This window comes from Asparagus officinalis, chromosome 10 (genome assembly GCF_001876935.1).
Source record: "Asparagus officinalis chromosome 10, Aspof.V1, whole genome shotgun sequence".
NCBI classification, from domain to species: Eukaryota; Viridiplantae; Streptophyta; class Magnoliopsida; order Asparagales; family Asparagaceae; genus Asparagus; species Asparagus officinalis.
The window spans coordinates 62,511,372-62,531,025 of record NC_033803.1 but is presented as its reverse complement, the minus strand read 5'-3'; positions in this window follow the sequence as shown (position 1 = coordinate 62,531,025).

The window sequence follows — 19,654 nt, the reverse complement described above, 5'->3', positions numbered from 1 at the left end:
GAGAAATCCACTATGTATCAGGGAGAACTACAAGAGGAACCACTTAACTCTCGTCTCTCAATATCTCAACCTCACATACATAATCAACTCTCATATTTTCTCCAAAACTCACTCCTTACAATCTTTTGAACAGACAAAAATTGCGAAACCCTCTCCCAATGATATAATCTTTTGCACGGATAAAGACTACGAAGTCCTCACCTCTCGCACAATATTCTTGAATCAGGCTACGCCCTCTGCTAACCCTAAATTACAAGAATATTGGCTCTCTCTATTTTGTTTGGTTTTTCTTACAACAATAGAAGAATATATATATATAGGGAAACCAAAACTCTATCTCTAGCCTAATTATGATGAAACACAATATTCTAATCATGATAGATCTCTAATGACGCAACGCGAAAGTGATAACCTCAGAATCCACCAAGGGTGTTATCTGAATCCACAAAGAACGATCTTCGAATCCACGAAGAACTTCAAATCCACGAAGAAAATATTGAAAAGAGAAATTTTATTGATGAAAAGATGTTATTTTTTGGAGTTACATGACTCTTCTTAAATAGAAAAATAAATAGCAATCACTAGAATTACAAGAAATAGAAAGTATCAAATTCTATCCTAAAAAAGACTTCCCTATAATATGTCTAGGAAACAAATCATGAATCAAGAAATAGAAATTATCAAATTCTATCCTAAAAAGACTGCCTATAATAGAGAAAACTGCTGCACAAGACTATTTTGAACCGTGATCTACCATACTACAAAATTTGTCTTGCCATTGAATAGCGGAATATCAAACTTCAGACCCGAAGAAGTCATCATCTTCTAACAACAATCAAAATTTAAATCAGTCACTATAGAGAGTGAATTTGATAAAACCAACATCAAAAATGAACTCAGCATATCAGAAAAACCTAGAAACGACTCCTAGATCACCAAAATCTGCCTTCAAATCCTCGATCAAAAGATAAATCAATATGCACCGTAGGATTTGATTTAATAGTTTGTAAGCAAACCCTCACCCATGTGAACAGTGTTCTCGCTGCCGCTATAGTATTTACTACTATAGTACATTTTTTCTTTTTTTCTTCATCTTGATTCTTGTAATGTTGCAGATCTTCACTTTTGTACGACGCCTATCTTGCGAACACGCTCCCGGATCCATCATCATGCTTCGACCGCTGACGCCTTCACCAATCGCGCATGGGTCAAATCTCCACGAATCGTCGAACCCCGCTCTGATACCACTTGTTGGGGAATTTATTCTCCCTACCTACCATGATCTTTACAACTCAGAAGCCAACCCACAATCAACAAGATATAAAACAATCACAATCAAGAAGTAAGAACATCGAGATTTACGTGGTTCGGTCGACCAACTTCGACCTAAATCCATGGGGCAACAATACTATGTTAGCCTTCTTGTTTTGATGATGATTTACAAATAATTTACATCTGATATTGTTTGTCTAGTATTTGTGTTTTATATTTATTCTAGGCAAATAATAAGTTGGAGGATGGATGGAATTACGTATTCACAATCATATCCAATGGAGGTCGGCGGAATTGTGGAGTGAAGCATTGCAATTCAATTTGAAGATTCAAGTTCAAGCTTCATCCGCAAGTGTACCAAGATAGAGCTTCGTTGAAGATCACAAGCTTGGGTATAATTAGTTTAGGAGTTTATATTATGCGTGTTGATACTTTAAGCTCAATCATATACACACATACACATTTTGATTTTGTATATATATAGTCATATATATATATATATATATATGCTTTGGTTTGATAGTTTTTAAGTTTTAATATAAAACAATTGAATACAATTGAAAATATATTTCTTGTTTCATACTTATATGCATATATATGATTTCATCAATATCAATTTTATTTAGTTCAATGAAATCATATTTATTATTTTTTAAAAGTTTCACGAAATATGTAATTTTGTGAAAATATTGTATTCTCAATTTTTGGACTTAACAATAATCATATACATCTTTTGTTAAGTCTACAAAATCATTTTGTAAAGTTTCAAAACATGGTTTAGCCAATATATCAAAATTCATTTGTTTACATTTTCATGTTTTGGACATATTTGCAAAATAATGATATTTTACAAATGGGAAATGCAAGTTGAAAAATTTCTTTTGTAACATGTTCATTTACATGTTTATATACATTTTCCAAAGTTTCATTATTTTTGGACATCATTTGTTATTTTTTAAAAAAAATCAAAAGTTAGAAAAACTGTTTCAAAACCTAAAAATTCTTTGTGTCTATTTACGGTCGACCGCCACGGTCGACCGCCTTGAGTCCAGAGACTCAGGAGGTTTTTCAGAGGCTCGCAGTTGACCGACGGTCGACCGGATGCTCTCACGGTCGACCGTGACGGTCGACCGGCTGATGTCCAGAGACTTTTCTCTCTCCTCAGGCACTCGCGGTCGACCGCCGCGGTCGACCGTCGAAGTTACCGTTGGCTTCCAACGGCTAGTTTCTGAGCTGTTTTTCTGTAGTTTTGTCATTTCAGTTGGTTTTGGCTAAGTTTTGAGTGGTATAAATACGCCATGACATTCAACTCTCCCACAAACCAATGAAGAGTGTTAAACAAGTTTTAGAATGTTTTAACAAGGGTTTATGTTTTGTTTAAAGTTTGTTTAAAAAGCTTTTAAGCAATTGAAGAGTTTGATTTTGTGAAATCAATTTCACAAGAGCTAGAAGAGATCATCACTTGGTTTTTTAGCTTGAAATCATCTCTCTCTCACTCTTGTCATTTATTGGAGAAGTTTTAAACTTCCGAACGCATGGCTCACTTCTGCATTACAATTCTCAAGCGCAGAGTTCATTTACGCGTTTTAAACGCCATGAAGGGAGCATCTCGACAACCAAAGCTATAACATAGCTTCAAATAAATTAAAGAAAAGCTAACAGCGATCATCAAGGTGACCAAAGCTGAAAAGAAACTGGTGTATGACAAGCAACTATGCAGTCCCTTGGATGAGTACAGATAGATTACAGTCAGCGATGCTAAAATCGTCAAGCTCGATCCGTTGTACAACTTATTCTCCTAAATGGCTTAACATTCCCACTAAGATTAATGAAGCCAAAAGCTGCACACAACTTATTCTCCTAAATGACTTAACATTCCCACTAAGATTAATGAAACTAAAAGCTGCATGTCAAGTGTTCATCAATGCCTACAAGAATTTTCTGGATAACAGAATACACCTCATCGCAGATTGAGTGGAGTATCTCAAGGATCTAGACAAAATCCGAAGAATACACCTCATCACAGATTGAGTGGAGTATCTCAAGGACCAAGACAAAATCCGAAGAATACACCTCATCGCAGATTGAGTGGAGTATCTCAAGGACCCATATAAAATCCGAAGAATACACCTCATCGCAGACTGAGTGGAGTATCTTAAGGATCCAGACGAGTTCGTTATCATCTTCATCCTTGTTCGGTTCAATAACAATGGGCTTTAGATTGTTTGACTAAGTTCATTGTCATCAAGACGCAAAAGTTACCTTGTTTGGTTTAAGGAAGTTGAATCACTACATTCCAATAACCAGGTCCTTGATGTCTTCAAATCAGACAAAGTGAACAATCAATCAACAAAATTTTAGGATCTAAAGTATTCCGAAAATTCGTCCCAGTCAACCGCGAACTTTTGAAAATTTTGGAGAGGGTTCTGTAGACTGTCTAAAAATCACAATAGATAGTTGATCCCTGTCAAACCTCAACCAATAGTCTTGACTAAGAAGGTTACAATCAGACGACTTTCACATCAACAAATGAAAGCTGCAAATGGAGGGCTTTTCACATAGATCGAGAGGAGTTACAATTCAATGACCCTTCCGACGACTGACGAAAACTCTATTCAGTGGCATTTACCATCAACTGTGAGAGTTATAATCTGACGACTTTCACACCCCAAAACAGCCAAGGCAAAGATCACTCAACAATGATCTTTACAACGCTCTACAGAAGAGGTCATAAGTCACTAGCCTCTTCTAAATGCGGACTTCACCTCCGCGTTTTAATTCTTGAGACGCGAGCGACCCCCGCGTTTCCAACCCTCGGTAAATAAAACACGGGCGGCCCTCACGTTTTTCAAGCTCCAGCGGGTGCCTAACTCTGTGTCTCCAGTCCTAGACGTAGAGTTAGGGTCCTGAACGCCAATTTGGGCGTTTGACTCATTCAACATGAGTCGAACGGTTTCAGAATCATTTTCCCCACGATCTGAGGATATCACGCCCACTCAGGAGCGGATTTAGGGGTTAGTTACACTCCTTATCCCCCTATAAATAACGGCGTTACTCAACCGAGTAAGGGGTTGGAATTTTTTTGATTGGATTCAGATAGACCGGATCATCCACAAGATCAACAGAAGGGAGATTCTTAGCAACAAGAAGATCTTGAAGCATCCTTCATCGGCAGCACATTTTACTTGGCCTATTAACCAATTGTTCAGTTTCAACAACTCTGTTCATAGAGTTTTCAACTCGCTCTGAGTTACAAAATTCGTTAAGAGTCCTTAATCAAACTTGCCACGCAAGTTAGTTGTTCCAGTGAATTGAGACGTACGGATCGTCAACGGAGAGCAAACTCGACGTGAGCATTCGAGGGAGGCATTCCATCGCCATCGTGAAGAACTCAGAATTAAACAAAGGGGAGAATTCAGATCATTCTCCTCTCTTTTGTAATCAGAATTCAAATTATAATTAAGATCGAGAGAATACAAATCAAATTTCTTTTTTGTAATCAGAATTCAAATTATAATTAAGATCGAGAGAATACAAATCAAATTTCTTTTATTTTATTTACTACAAATTTTTATAATTAAGATCGAGAGAATACAAATCAAATTTCTTTTATTTTATTTACTACAAATTTTCCACAAACACTTGGCAAAAAGTTGGCAGGTGATTTCGGTGAAGAGGCCGGAGAAGGTAATGAAATATCTAGGTGCGTGGGACTTGAGGGGAGAGTCATGAACGCTCCCACTTGAGCTGAACTTGAGGCTCTTACGGTCCTGGTAAATGTAAGGGAAATCTTAAAAGGAAGTGATTGCTCTGGTGGAGGAGTCATCGTCGCTTGTGCAAGAGCGAGCTGCTTCGGAGGAGGAGTTATTGTTCCCTGCACAAGTGGTAATTGCTCTGGTGGGAGAGTTGTGGTTGTGGTCTCACCAACTACATGAGTCGGGGATCCAGCATATAAAAATAGTTAGGATGTAGAAATGAAATTCATAAAAATTCAAAATGGACAACACTTACCTACAGGAGAAATAGGAGTATAGGCTGACGCCTTATCAGAAGAGAATGGTGGTAGGTTATCCCAATCACCATCATCATCATTGTCATCGTCACCATGGTCATCTCCATCATCATCACCGTCGTCATCCAGAGGGGTCTCGTAACATAATCTCTCCTCATCATTTGCTGCTGAAGGTTTAGGTGAGCCAACAACAGTAGCTGACTTGGAAATTAACCCATTGTCAGACTAGGTGGTACGAGTCGCCGAGCGAGCACTCTTGATCGCAGAATTATCAAGAGTGGGTTGAGAAGAAAACGACAGAAGAACACAATATAATAATTTGGGCGAAGGAAAATACCTTCTCTAGATTATGAGAATCAATTGGATTACAATTCTCTCTCTCACAATCTCTCTCTAGATCAAAGAACAACCTCCCTGATCTATTCTCTGATTACAATCTAAGTCCTCTACCCTAGAAAAATCATGTTTCTATTTATACAAAATAGAAATCCTAAACAGTGCAGGAAAACCAGCCCAGGCTCAAAACCCGACTCGCGGTCGACCGTAGAGCCAGGCGCGGTCGACCGCGGCCAACACCCGAGACTTAAATAAGTTACAGGGTTTTGGCGGTCGACTGCCGAACCCATCGCGGTCGACCGTAACCAATGACAGACAGCAGTCTGGGTTACAGGGTTTTGGCGGTCGACCGCTACACCCATCGCGGTTGACCGTGACTCAGTTCAACCGAATCCTCAGAGCTGTGCACGTTCGCGGTCGACCGCCGTGACACTCGCGGTCGACCGTTTTTCTCGTGTTCCGACGAATCCTTCGATTTTGCTGCTTCCAAAAACTCTGACCATGACTCCTCTACACTATTCTCAAGATACCATGAGAATCACCTATCCTCAAGCTCCTATGATGATCGCTAAGCTCCCGAAGAGAAGATACACCCGTATCATAGGTCCCCCCTTAGGAACTTGAAGTCCCGTTCAAGTTAGAACTTCAGCTGAGGGAACTCTCGAGCCCCTCCTTCTCTGTTGAACCACTTTGCCTTGCTAGGAACCTGACCTTGACGTCCAATGAGAAACAACTCATTCGTTCCCCGCCTCGTCGTAGTCGTTTTTCGTTCTAAAATGCAATCTTCATTCAGTGGCTCCTCTCTATCAAACCACAAGTCTTCAACATGTGGTAAGATCACTTTGTCATCACCTTCATCATCCAATAATGGAGGCTCAAACAACTTCAAATACTCGGCATTGATCACCGAATACATGCCTAAGTAAGGCGGCAAGTCTAATCGAAAAGCTTTGTCGCCAATCTGATCGAGAATCTGAAACGAACCATAACGAATAGGCTTCAACTTCTTTCCCTCTCCTTTCAGCCTCTCCTTACTCAATTTAAGTCATACCATATTGCCTTTGCCAAAATTACAAGGAACCCGATGTCGATCATGCTTTGCCTTGTATTTAGCTTGTGATTTCTTTAATTGAGCTTCAACCGTGGCGTGAATATTTGTAATTTTCTCGAGAAATCGCTGAGCACGTTGTCGTTCACTTCCCTCCTTGCCGTCCACTGTGGCTTCACACGAAAACATAAGATCAAACGGGCTTGGTGGTAAAAATCTGTAGCAAGTCTCAAACGGTGACTTTCCAGAAGATCCATGAATCGCCCGATTAAAAGCAAACTGTAAATATGGTAAACTCTCATCCCAAGTCTTAGGATGCCTAGAATTATACCCCCGCAACATGTGTACCATAGTCTGGTTGACTACCTCCGTTTGTCCGTCTGTTTGTGGATGAAAGGTCGTGCTCTTCTTCAATCTAGTGTCCATCAAACTCCACAAAGAATCCCAAAAATGCCCGAGAAACCAGCTATCCCGATCCGAAATAATCGAACTCGGCAACCCAAAGTGCTTCCACACATGCTCAAAGAACAACTGCGCTGCACCTGCTCCTGTCACGGTCTTCTTACAAGGAATCAATATCACCATCTTGCTGAAACGGTCCACACAACGTACAAATAGTCATGCCCGCGCTTCGTAGTCGGCAACCCTCCTAGAAAATCCATGGAGATGCTCTCCCACGGCCTGGAAGGAACCGGTAATGGTATGTACAATCCCCTCTTTCTGTTAGAAGGCTTTGAAATACAGCATAACTTACACCCTCCAACATACTTGGTCACATCATCAAGCATCCGTGGCCAAAACACATGTCGTTGTAGATTGAGAAACGTCTTCTGAATGCCAAAATGCCCTTGCACACGCGAGGTATGTGCTTCCCGAATCCACTGTAACCTATCGCCATCCTCCGGAATGCATAGTGATGTCCCACGATACAACAAGCCATCCTCTCCAAGTGCATACTCCCCCCTTCGACCAGCCTTCGCTTGCTCGAACACACTACCAAAATCTTTACTAGATGTATACAGTTGTACATACTCTAAAGGAACCAAGGGCTGAATACGCGTCGCCACCAATAAAGACCTTACCAGCGGACGAGATAACATATCGGCCAACTTGTTTGTCGCCCCCTTCTTGTACCTGATAATGATGTTGAAAGCCATCAAATAAGACATCCACTTCATGTGTCGTGCCTGCTGTAGCTTCGTCTAGGCATGTAAGAACTCCAACGGCTTGTGATCCGAGTGCACGACCACTTCCTTCCCCAACAAGTACACCCTCCAATGCTTAATCGCCTGATAAAGTGCGTAGAACTCCTTGTCATAGGTCGGGTAGTTCGCAATAGCACCCGAAAACTTCTCAGAATGGTATTCCACCAGCTTCCCATCCTGAATCAACACCGCGCCCATCGCATAACTAGACGCGTTGCACAATCCAAACGGTATCATCAAGGTAGCCGGAGCGTTGCACAATCCAAGCGGTATCATCAACCACTCGAACAGGCCCTGCTTGGTCTTGAACGTCGTCTTCCAAGTGTCTTCCTCCCGAATCCTCACCTGATGGTAACCAGACTTCAAATCCAGCTTCGTGAAAAACCTCGCTCCCTCCAACTGGTCCATAAGATCATCGATCCGCGATAATGGGTAACGATTCTTGATGGTTATCTTGTTGAGCGCCCGATAATCCACGTACATGCGCCAGCCTCCATTCTTTTTGGGCACCAATAACACTGGCGACCCGCAAGGTGAACAACTCGGCACAATCACTCCCGTCTCCAAGAGCTCCTGGACCTGCTTCTTGATCTCCTCGGACTCCTGTACTGATGTGCGGTATAGGCCTATGTTTGGCAAGGAACTCTCCCCGGTCAACATAATCTCATGCTCTACACCTCGACGTAGTGGTAGTCCCATGATCTTCGAAAACAAGTCCGCATACTTGGTCTTTAACCTGTCAATACCTCCCTCCTGAAGCTTGCTCAAGGTGGACAAGCATATCCTACTCAGCTGCTCTTCATAAGGCTGAATGAATAACAAAACGAACTTCCTGCCCATATTCACCAACCTCTTAGCCTGAGTCACCATCACCAAGCTCATCTCTTGTGGAAGAGATGCTGAACAAAAAATGTATTTCTCTCCATCCTTGGTGAACGTATACTTTTGGGGCCGCCGATCATATACTGCGTATCTATCCCATAAATAAGGATTGCCCAAAATAACTTGGCAAACATCCAACCGATCATATACTGCGTATCTATCCCATAAATAAGGATTGCCCAAAATAACTTGGCAAACATCCAACGGAATCACGTCACATGTGACCTCGTTAATATACGACTCATGAAGTGCAAATCTGAATGAACACTGATTCACCACACTCAATCCCGTCTCCTTTTGAATCCACCCTAACGGATAGGGCTTCGGATGCTTCACCGTCTTTAATCCCAGCTTCTGCACTAATGCCTTAGATATTAGATTTTTCTGACTCCCTGTATCTATAATAGCATCCACCAAACTGGTCTTGACCTGCAACTTCAGAACAAAGAGCTGCTCTCTCGGGTCGTCATCTTCTTTAGTGGCCTGCTTCCCCGCCATAAGGTTAAAATATTATTGGGTTCAGTCATCCCGGGAACCTCCTTCGGACCCTATGCTATAATGTAAGCCTTCTTCTCCTCCTTCTTCTTCAACCCTTTCGGTTTCAGATGAGGATACTTATCCCAGCAACAATCAGTCACGTGCCCTGTCTGTTTGCAGTTATTGCATGTCAATCCTACCTTCCCCGAGTCACCCTTCTTCTTCTCATCCTTAGATTGAGAGCCACCCGTCTTGCTCCCTGATGGTTTAGAATCACCCTTTGTCTCGTTGCCCTTCTTCTCCCTGTCCTCAATGGAAATGGCCTTCACGCTCGCCTCTGCGATCGTCTCAACCGAAAACAGCTTCATCTCTTTCCGGATATAGCCATTCAGACCCGCCATGTACTTCATGAAGATGGAGTATTCCTCTGTTGCGATATTTAGAATCATCGCCTGCTGCTGGAACTCCGTCGTGTACTCCTGAACGGTCTGATTAAACTTTTGGTGTAAGCCATACCACTTGTACCAACACTCCTCAAGGAACCCCACTAGATAGAATTGTTTCTAAAGTAGTTCCTTGAACTTGTTCCATGACACCGCCTTCTTCTCCTGTTTACAATAGGATTTCCATCACGTTAACGCATGCCCCGAAAGCTTCAACATCGCGAACACTATCTTCTCCTTTGATGAATATCCGTAGAGAGTGAAATACATCTCCATACGTTCGATACAATCATTAAGCTTCTCCACATTGATACTCCCATCATAAACAGGAATCTCAACCTTGAAGTCAATCTTCAGATTCTGATAATTATTCTTACCCCCTTGATGTCCAACAGTCTTGACAATCTCAGTCTCCCCATCTGAATCAGATTTCTCGCTCTCTTCGTCGGATTCGATGAGTTTCTTCTTACCCTTCGAAGAAGATTCCTCCTTTTTGCCTACTCCATTGATGAGACCCACGAGTTGAGTGAGAGTCGTCCCGATCGTCTCGATCTGCTTCTCCATAGCATCAAGTCTTGCTGAATTATCTGCTTCAGTCATCTTCTCCTTCCTTAATTTCTGGACTCCTTCCAATGAAATAAGAATCTCGCCAAGCTTCTTGTACTGTGAGCGAGTAAGGACCATACACAGGTTTCCCCTCCACAAGATCTAGGTGCTCTGATACCAACTTGGTACAAGTCGCCGAGCGAGCACTCTTGATCACGGAATTATCAAGAGTGGGTTGAAAAAAAAACGACAGAAGAACACAATATAATAATTTGGGCGAAGGAAAATACCTTCTCTAGATTATGAGAATCAATTAGATTACAATTCTCTCTCTCACAGTCTCTCTCTAGATCAAAGAACAACCTCCCTGATCTCTTCTCTGATTACAATCTGAGTCCTCTACCCTAGAAAAATCGTGTTTCTATTTATACAAAATAAAAATCCTAAACAGTGCAGAAAAACCAACCCAGGCCCAAAACCCGACTCGCGGTCGACCACAGAGCCATGCGCGGTCGACCGCGGCCAATACCGAGACTTAAAAAGTTACAGGGTTTTGGCGGTCGACCGCCGAAACCCACGCGGTCGACCGTAAACCAACGACAGAGAGCAGTTTTGGTTACAGTTGGCGGTCGACCGCCGCCACCCATCGCGGTCGACCATGACTCACTTCAACCGACCTGCAGAAGCTGGCCGTTCGGCGTTCGACCGCCGTGACACTCGCGGTCGACCGTGAAACAGTAAAACTATTTTTTTTCGTGTTTCGATGAATCCTTCGACTTCGCTGCTTCCAACAACTCTGTCCACGACTCCTCTACACTATTCTTAAGATACCATAAGAATCACCTATCCTCAAGCTCTCATGAGGATCGCTAAGCTCCCAAAGAGAAGATACACCCGTATCACTAGGCCTTATATATCCTAATGGCAGCATTAGCCCGAAAGAAGGAGGAGACTGGTTCCCTTCGAGCTCATTCAACCTAGCCACCTTAGGCTCACCTGTAGTGAGCTCAGCTTCTTCAACTTGAGTGGTGGTGGGCACAACTTCCTTTTGTATCTCTTCCGTAGCTTGAGGAACAATACCTGAAGCTTGACCCAGAACGGTTGTATCAATAGGATCATTTGTTGGGACGGATTCTGCATCCTCAGCCATCGATTTGCCCTCCCCCTCTTCGTCAAGTGGATGATAGGAAGAAGCCGCCCCTTCTAAGGTCGGGCCAATCGAATGAAGTCCAGTTTGATGAGAGAGGCCCATAACAGATGACTCTCGCCCCTCCTCCTCCTCCACATGCGCCGATTTGAACGTCCTGCATCAGCTTTTCCCCTTCCTGGACTTTGGAGTTTGGGAACTCGATTGATAATTTTTGACGAGTCTGCTTCTCATATTGAGCGTTTTCTTCTGCTGTGAAGGATCGTTTCCAAGAGGCCTTGTTATCCCTCGTCTCAGTCACTAAAGGCCCATTGTTCGTAGCTGTAGCTAATTCAACTTCATCCCCTTCGATGGATTCTTGTTCAAAAGATATAAATTCATCGATTCCCTGCAGGCGAGATATTTTGGACCCTCTCTTTGACTCGTACATTTTTCGAATCACCTTTAGGCAATAAGTATAAATCTTATACTTGGGAATTTGTGAAGCAGCTTCATACCATGTACAAAAACCCAAGGAGGTATATGCATTGGGTGTTTTGTGCGACAATCTGAATGTGGCCCCGGTGCAACCCTCAGTTGAGTAATACCAAGCCCTCGCTCCATCATATACATTACCACAAATATGAGCTGAGGATTGGGGTTCTTGACGTATATCTGATCATACCCAAATTGCAGGGAGAAGCGATATGGTTGTTAAGGCCTAATAAAGCACTTTCTCCCCTGTCAAAAAACAAGATAACTGGGGTGTATGTTGATGAGCCACCAGAAAACACCCTTGTTTAGGGTAGTGAATGAATTGCGGCCCTTCATGTCCTGGTGAATTTCTCCATATGCACCCCCTTCAAAATTAGGAAAGCAGCAGGAAATATTATAGTTAATATCCTTCGTCAACATTTGTCTGAAGCGCACTTGGTACCAGCCAACCCATTGAGCAGATTCGAGTTGTTGGACGAGAGGAGTTGAAGCGTCACTTGATGCAGGTGTTTGTTGGCCTTCTTGTTTTGATGATGATTTACAAACAATTTACTTCTAATATTGTTTGTCTAGTGTTAGTATATTTCTATTTATTATAGACAAACAATGAGTTGGAGGATGGATGGATTGCGTCATAACAATCATATCAAATGAAGGTTGATGGAATAGTGATTGAAGCTATGCAAATTCAAGTTGAAGATCCAAGTTCAAGCTTCAACCGTAAGTGTATCAAGTTGAGCTCATTGAAGACCTTCATCAAGCTTGGGTAATCTAGTTTAGGAGTTTATATTATGCGTGTTAGTACTTTAAGCTCAATCATATACACACATACACATTTTGGTTTTGTATATATATAGTTATATATATACATATATGTTTTGGTTTGATAGTTTTCAAGTTTTAATATGAAACAATTTAATATAATTAGAAAACATATTTTTGTTTCATACATATACGCATATATATGATTTCATCAATATCAATTTTATTTAGTTCAATGAAATCATATTTTAGTATATTATATGTGTATTTTGATAAAATACTACATTCATTGTTTATAGACTTCATAACAATAGTTTACATCTTTCTTCAGGTCTATAAAATCATTTTGTAAAGTTTCAAAATATGGCTTAGGCAAAATGTCAAAATTCATATGTTTACATTTCTATGTTTTGGACCTCCTTATAAAATGATGATATTTTATATTTAGGAAGTCCTTTTTAAAAACCAGTTTCTATAGCATGTTTATTATCATGTCTACAATCATTTCCTAAAGTTTTATATTTTTCTGAATTTATTTGATATTTTTAAACCCTGTTTTATGTTGACATGTACTGTTTAAAACAAGTTGTGTGCATATTATGAGTCGACTCATGAACAGTGTTGAGTCGACTCATAAACTGTTGTGTAGTTTATATTTTGGTTCTGACGAGTCGACTCATAACATCATGAGTCGACCCATCGGGTTGAGTCGACTCATGCCTGTCATAAGTCGACTCATGAAGTGTGCTGGAAAACTAGTTTTGTTTCTGCTGAGTCGACCCATGAATTCATGAGTCGACCCATGCATGATGAGTCAACTCATGAATTTTATAATGACCTTAGGGTCTAACAGTGTTGTCATCAAGGTGGGGCAATGTAATACAAACCATGACACCAAATAGGTGTATGGCATGGGCACTTGAGGAATGGGAGTCTGAAAAATTTTCCTCCCATCTAAGTCCATTTCCTTGACTAAGATGAATTCAGAGGCTAACGCTCGAAGGCCACTCTATAAGCAACACACCATGGCCATGAGAAGGTTCAAAGGTCGCCCATGAGCCAAAAAAATAGCCGGATATACCACTTCCACTGCAATAGAATCTACTGGCCTAGTAGACACCATACAGTTCTTCAACCATAGCATGAGGAAGCCGGCGATTAGAGCCATGTCAGAAATTAGAGTCTCAGCCTGATAATGAAAACTTTCAAATTCTGTCAATGTAGGAAAAACATCTTCCTGAGCCTCATTGATGTAATGGACAGTAGCGGCATCAATACGAGCATTAATCTCATCGAGGGTGCTAACAGCAATGTGGGTCACTTCCATATTTTTCTGATTCAAATTCTAGAATAGGTAGTCAGTCTAAGATCCCTGCTTGACACCACCACTGCGTACTCTAGTTATCTGTGCACATATATGAAAATGGCACATTAACTCCCAATAAGTTTCATAAATTTCAGAGGCAGACTTTTTCAAAATCCTCAATTCTTCAGCTCCTGGTGAGAATTCTTCATAAGGCAACTCCCCAAATGATAGTCCTGAAACTTCAAACATTTCATGGAGAGCAAAGCCCAGCTCCCCAACTGGTGTGAAAAATGTGCCTGTATCTGGATTGTAAAACTCCAACATTGTGAAGAGGTCGCTGTAATATTCAGGGATCCCGTATCAAGTAGCTAATATCAGGGTCCCAAGACCAGAAACTTCAAGTGGCCCTCTCAACTCCTCCATGATGAAGTTGACCATACGAGTCCACCATCCTATATTCGTAGAGTGCACCCACCCTGGATCTCTAAAGTCCTTGGCGAGGAATTCTCCCTTCACTAATATAAACTTTCTGATGAATGTATTCGCTAGTTTAGCAGCTTCGCCAACCGAATATTCTTTTTTGACTGAACCAGGCCTCAGAGCTACTAGTTGTCGGTTGTAACTAGCCGGCTGAACACCATGATGAGTAAGGTGTCCGATAGCCACTCCACCCTGCTCCCGGATAATTTTCCAATTCATGGATCTTGGGACAGAAGCACATTGGAAATAAGAGATCGGGAACATCTGCTCCATGTTCAGTAGAAAAAGGAGGCGACCATTGATGTTCCACAGTCACTTGTAGTTTTCGTCATACATTCGTGCAACATCCATGTTGATAGAATTTCCAAATAAAAATGTTGGCTTCTTTAAAACTTTATGTTCTGTCGTCTCAAGTTTCGCGTCTATGACAAGGGCTATGAGAGTCCTGGGAAAAGATTGAGTGATGATTTTCGGTCGCTCCTTGTTCTGACCTTGGAATACTGGAAGTTCCAAGTGAGAACTGAAGGGTACATTTCTATCCATGCCACCGTCATGACCGAAGTGGTGATGGAATGAAAGAGGTTTGCTGGAATAACGCACTACACACAAAGAGATAACAGTCATTGTTTAAAATAGCCCAAGAGCCAAAAAGTCTAAAAGACTTGAATGACAATGAAAGTGCTAGCCCTGCATTCCAAGCAACAAAACGCAAGGCTCATATCCATGTTTTAAATTCAAAACTTAAGGGTCAGCCCTACGTTCCAAATTCAAAACACAAGGGTCAGCCCTGCATTCTAAATTCAAAACACAAGGGTCAGCCTTACGTTCCAAGTTCAAAACGAAAGGGCCAACCCAGCATTCCAAGTTCAAATTGCAAGGGTCAACCCTGCGTTCCAAGTTCAAAATGCAAGGGTCAGCCCTGTGTTCCAAGTTTAAAACATAAGGATCAGCCGTACATTCCAAGTCCAAAATGTAAGGATCAGCTCTGCGTTCCAAGCCTAAAATGCAAGGTTCAGACCCGCGTTTCAAGTTCAAAATGCAAGGATCAGCCCTGCGTTAGTCTCGCTCGACATTTGCAGTTTAGAAATTGTCGAAGCAAGTTTAATAGTTCAACCTTACCACTAATGAGTGGAATTGGCGGCGACGCATTCGCCTGAGCATCAGCGCCACCGGCGACCGAGGCCACCGGCGTGCTCGAAGCCAACGCAACGACTTTCTTGGGTTTCATAGAGGTTTTCTTGGGAGCCATGTGGGTGTTCGTCATCGGAGGAGATGAACAGTGTTTGCCGGAGTTAAACAAAAGATTTTTCGTTAAACAGGCTTGAATAGAAAATCAAAGAGTCAAGTAAACTCTTCGTTTGACCCTAGTGGTCTATTTATAAACAGCTAGTGCTGTCAAATAAAAATGGGATTTGAGGCAAAAATCCCACCCAAACGCTATCTCTGCGTTCACACTGAGTCGGTTTGACTCCTGAAACGCAGGGTTCACCTCTGCGTGTTAATTTTTAAGACACGAGACTCAACTCTGCGTTCCAAATTTTAAACGCAAAGCTCCCATCCGTGTTTCAAATTCTAAATGTAGGGTTCACCTCCGCATTTCAAATTCTAAACGTAGGGTTCACCTCCGCGTTTAAAATTCTAAACACAAGGTTCACCTCCGCGTTTCAAGTCCTAATTGTGCAGTTCACCTCCGCATTTCAAATTCTAAATGCAAGGTTCATCTCTACGTTTCAAGTCCTAAACATACGACTCACCTTCGCATTTCAAATTCCAAATGTGCGGCTCGTCTTCGTTGTAAGGCTTGAGTTTCCTCTAAGATTAGGGTTTTTCTTTTTCTTCTGAGAAAATCGCCATTCAGAGGTTAAAGTGGTGAGATCACTCCCCGTCAACCTTGACAAAGATCCACTCCGTGTTGGCCCTCACATTGAGCTGCCTCCGCCGTTAGACTTATTGTACATCTCAGGTAGTTAGAGAGAAGCTAACAATGGCCATCAAGGTGACGAAAGCCAAGAAGAAACTAACCTACGATAAGAAGCTATGTAGCCACTTGGATGAGTACAGACAAGTTCTAATCATTGCTGCTGACCAGGAAGAGGCTCCGTAGGGATTCAGTGATCCTCGCGAGGAAGAACACCCTCCTCAGGCATCACATCAAGTCTCATACTGAGAGCACAGGCAACAAGAAATACCTTAACCTCCTCCAATTGCTCGTCAGAAATGTGGGGTTAATCTTTACCAAGGGAGATCTCAAGGAAGTTAGCGAGGAAGTCGCTAAATACAAGGTTGGAGCACCTGGTAGTGTTGGATCTGTAGCTCTCATGGATGTCTTCGCCTCTCATATTATAAACACAAGACTCACCTCCATGTTTCAAAACAATAAGGCCCACTTCCACACTTCAGAAGCAGGGCCACGATAGGCACCTTCATACTAATCTTGCAATCGAATTCACAATGCCTTCAAGACAGATAGGGGGAACAAACTCTTTTATATTAAGGAATCATCAGTTCCAAGATCAACCAAAATTAGGATCCAAAGCATTCTGAAAATTCGTTCTAGTCAATCGCAAACTTTCAAAAACTTTGGAGGGGGTTATATAGATTGTCTAAACATTCTTACAGATAGTTGGTCCTCATTAAGCATTGATAATAGAGGTTACAATTCGACGACTTTCAGAAGGTTACAAATTAAAGAACTTCATAACGATCGACGAAGGTTACAATTCAACAACCTTCACAATAACCAATGAAAGTTCTAATTCGACGACCTTCACAATCATCAACAGGAGTTACAATTGACGACTCTCACATGCTAAGGAGCCGAGAGGAAGATCATAATCTTTGCAGCGCTCTAACTAAAGACACTACAAATCAATGGTCTCTTTAACTCAAAACGCGGAGCTAGTTGCCACGTTCCAAGAACAAAACACAGTGCCCACTTCTGCGTTCCAAGAACAAAATGCAGGGTTCACTATCGTGTTCTCAGCTCAACACTCAGAGCTCAACTCCGCGTCCGAAGTCCAAGACACAGAGTTCATTCCCAGAACATGAATTTCGCGTCTAACTTGTTCAAATATGAGCTAAACGGTTCCACAACCATTTCCCACGATTTGAGGGGTATTACACCCCACTAAGAAGTGATTTTAGGGGTTAGTTACACGCCTTAATCCCCTATAAATAGCTAAAAATCAGCTTAAATCGGACCTTCTAGTAGATCATTTAGGAGGATGGGATCTTGAAGAGTTTTGAGCATCCTTTGAAGCTGTTCGTGGAGCTTTCTTCTCCTTGGCTGTAAACCGATTTCGATTAGATCAAGTCAACTCTTCCATAGAGTTTTAAACTCATTAAGAGTTCTTTAACTCGTTAAGAGTTCCAAACTTGCTCGCAAGTTCTCCTTAATATCAAATCAAGAGGAATAGATTGTTCCACGAGTCAAAGCGTTCGGATCGTCAACGGGATACAAGAATCAAACTCCCATCGATACCAATAAGAACCCAATTTTAAACAAAGGAAACAATCTCTATCGGTTCCTTCCTTCTTTTGTAAATCGGGATACCAATAGAGAAGAGTTGTAATTTCTTTTTCTAAGTCAGTTAGAGAGAGATTACAGTGAGAGATTGTATTCATTCTTTTCCTAAGTCAATTAGGGAGATTAATACGAATTTTATTCTCATTTCTTATTCAATTTTCCCACAAACACCATCGTATTCTTTTCACTGTCCATTAACTAACTAAGATTCTTAACATTCCTTTTGGGGATAATATTTTGGATAGTGTTCATGTCGATGAGGATAAAACCATATTATCCTTAATCCTTCTTCCAGGTCACCATCTTCCTCTTGATAACAGCTCAGTTTCACCTCTTGGTCGTATCGTTGCTCGTATTATTTCCTATAACATAATTCCTAAAACTGTGGGTTATGATCATTTTTCTAAAGAGCTGACCAAAGTTGTTTATGCCCTTGTTGTTAACCTTGACGCCAAATGGTGCAAGGTTATTTTTGATATCATGACCACCATTCACACCAAATTCCTTCCCTTCGGAACCTTTCTAACCAAAATTTTCACTTATTTTGAAGTCGACTTGTCTGATGAAACTCCTGTGCACATTCCCGACTTCTTTAACTTTGTTGTGCTCTCTAGGATGAACCTCTCTGTCTCTCAATATCATTTGGAGCATCCAGATGCTATTCCCAGAGGTTCATCATCTTAGCCTTCTAGCTCTATGACCCATACTCGTCCTCCTCGTGCGTCATCTTCTACCCCTTCGAGTATTCCAGACTATCTTATTAACCATATGGATAGTTTAGAGGAGAGGGTATTTGACCGTCTGAGTGATTTTGAGCGTAGGTAAGAAGAAATTCATGCTGAAGATGAGTGTTGGCGTGGTGAGCTTTTGGGTAGGTAGAATGAGGGGTTTATTAGGATCGAGAGCGTTCAGGATGAGATTTTGAGGGTCCAGCGTCAGCTTTTGGATTTATATATGTACCCTCCTCCTCCTCCGAGTCCAGGGCCATCAGATTCTTGAAGACAAATTATCATTTGGACTTGTATTTGTGTTTTGAACTATGCACTTTTATTTTATTTTGGTTTGTAGTTGCTTTTATGGATTTTGAACTATGTCTTTTTGTTGGTGTGATCAATGTGTTTGTGGTTGTGAGATCATTGTAAACACTATTATGATGATATTCGTGTGTTTGAGCGTTTGGATCATCTTAATCGTGTCTTATAATGTATTTTTGTTGTTGTCATGGGTTTTCTCATATTTATCATGCATATCCTCTTCAGTGATAAACATATGCATAATAGGGGAGAAACAAGAATTTGAACCAGTGATAAACATATGCATAATAGGGGAGAAACAAGAATTTGAACTTGTTTGGTTGCTTTTAATATGTTTGCCATAATCATCTTTACATAATAGGGGAGAAACAAGAATTTGAACTTGTTTGGTTGCTTTTAATATGTTTGCCATAATCATCTTTACATACAATTTATGTGGCATTTTGGTAGGGAGAGCAATTCCTAATTTTGATTATACTCACCAATGCTTATAGGTAGGGGGAGTTTTTGCTCTCTTTATATTGTTTTCCCATTTTGATGTTAACAAAGAGGGAGAAAACATGTAATTAGTGAGTATATACTATTGTTTTATCTTAATTGAGAAAATTGTTTGTCATCATCAAAAAGGGGGAGATTGTTAGGACTCATGTTTATGAGCCTACTATCTAATCTAGTTTTGATGATCAACAAACAATTTATAACTA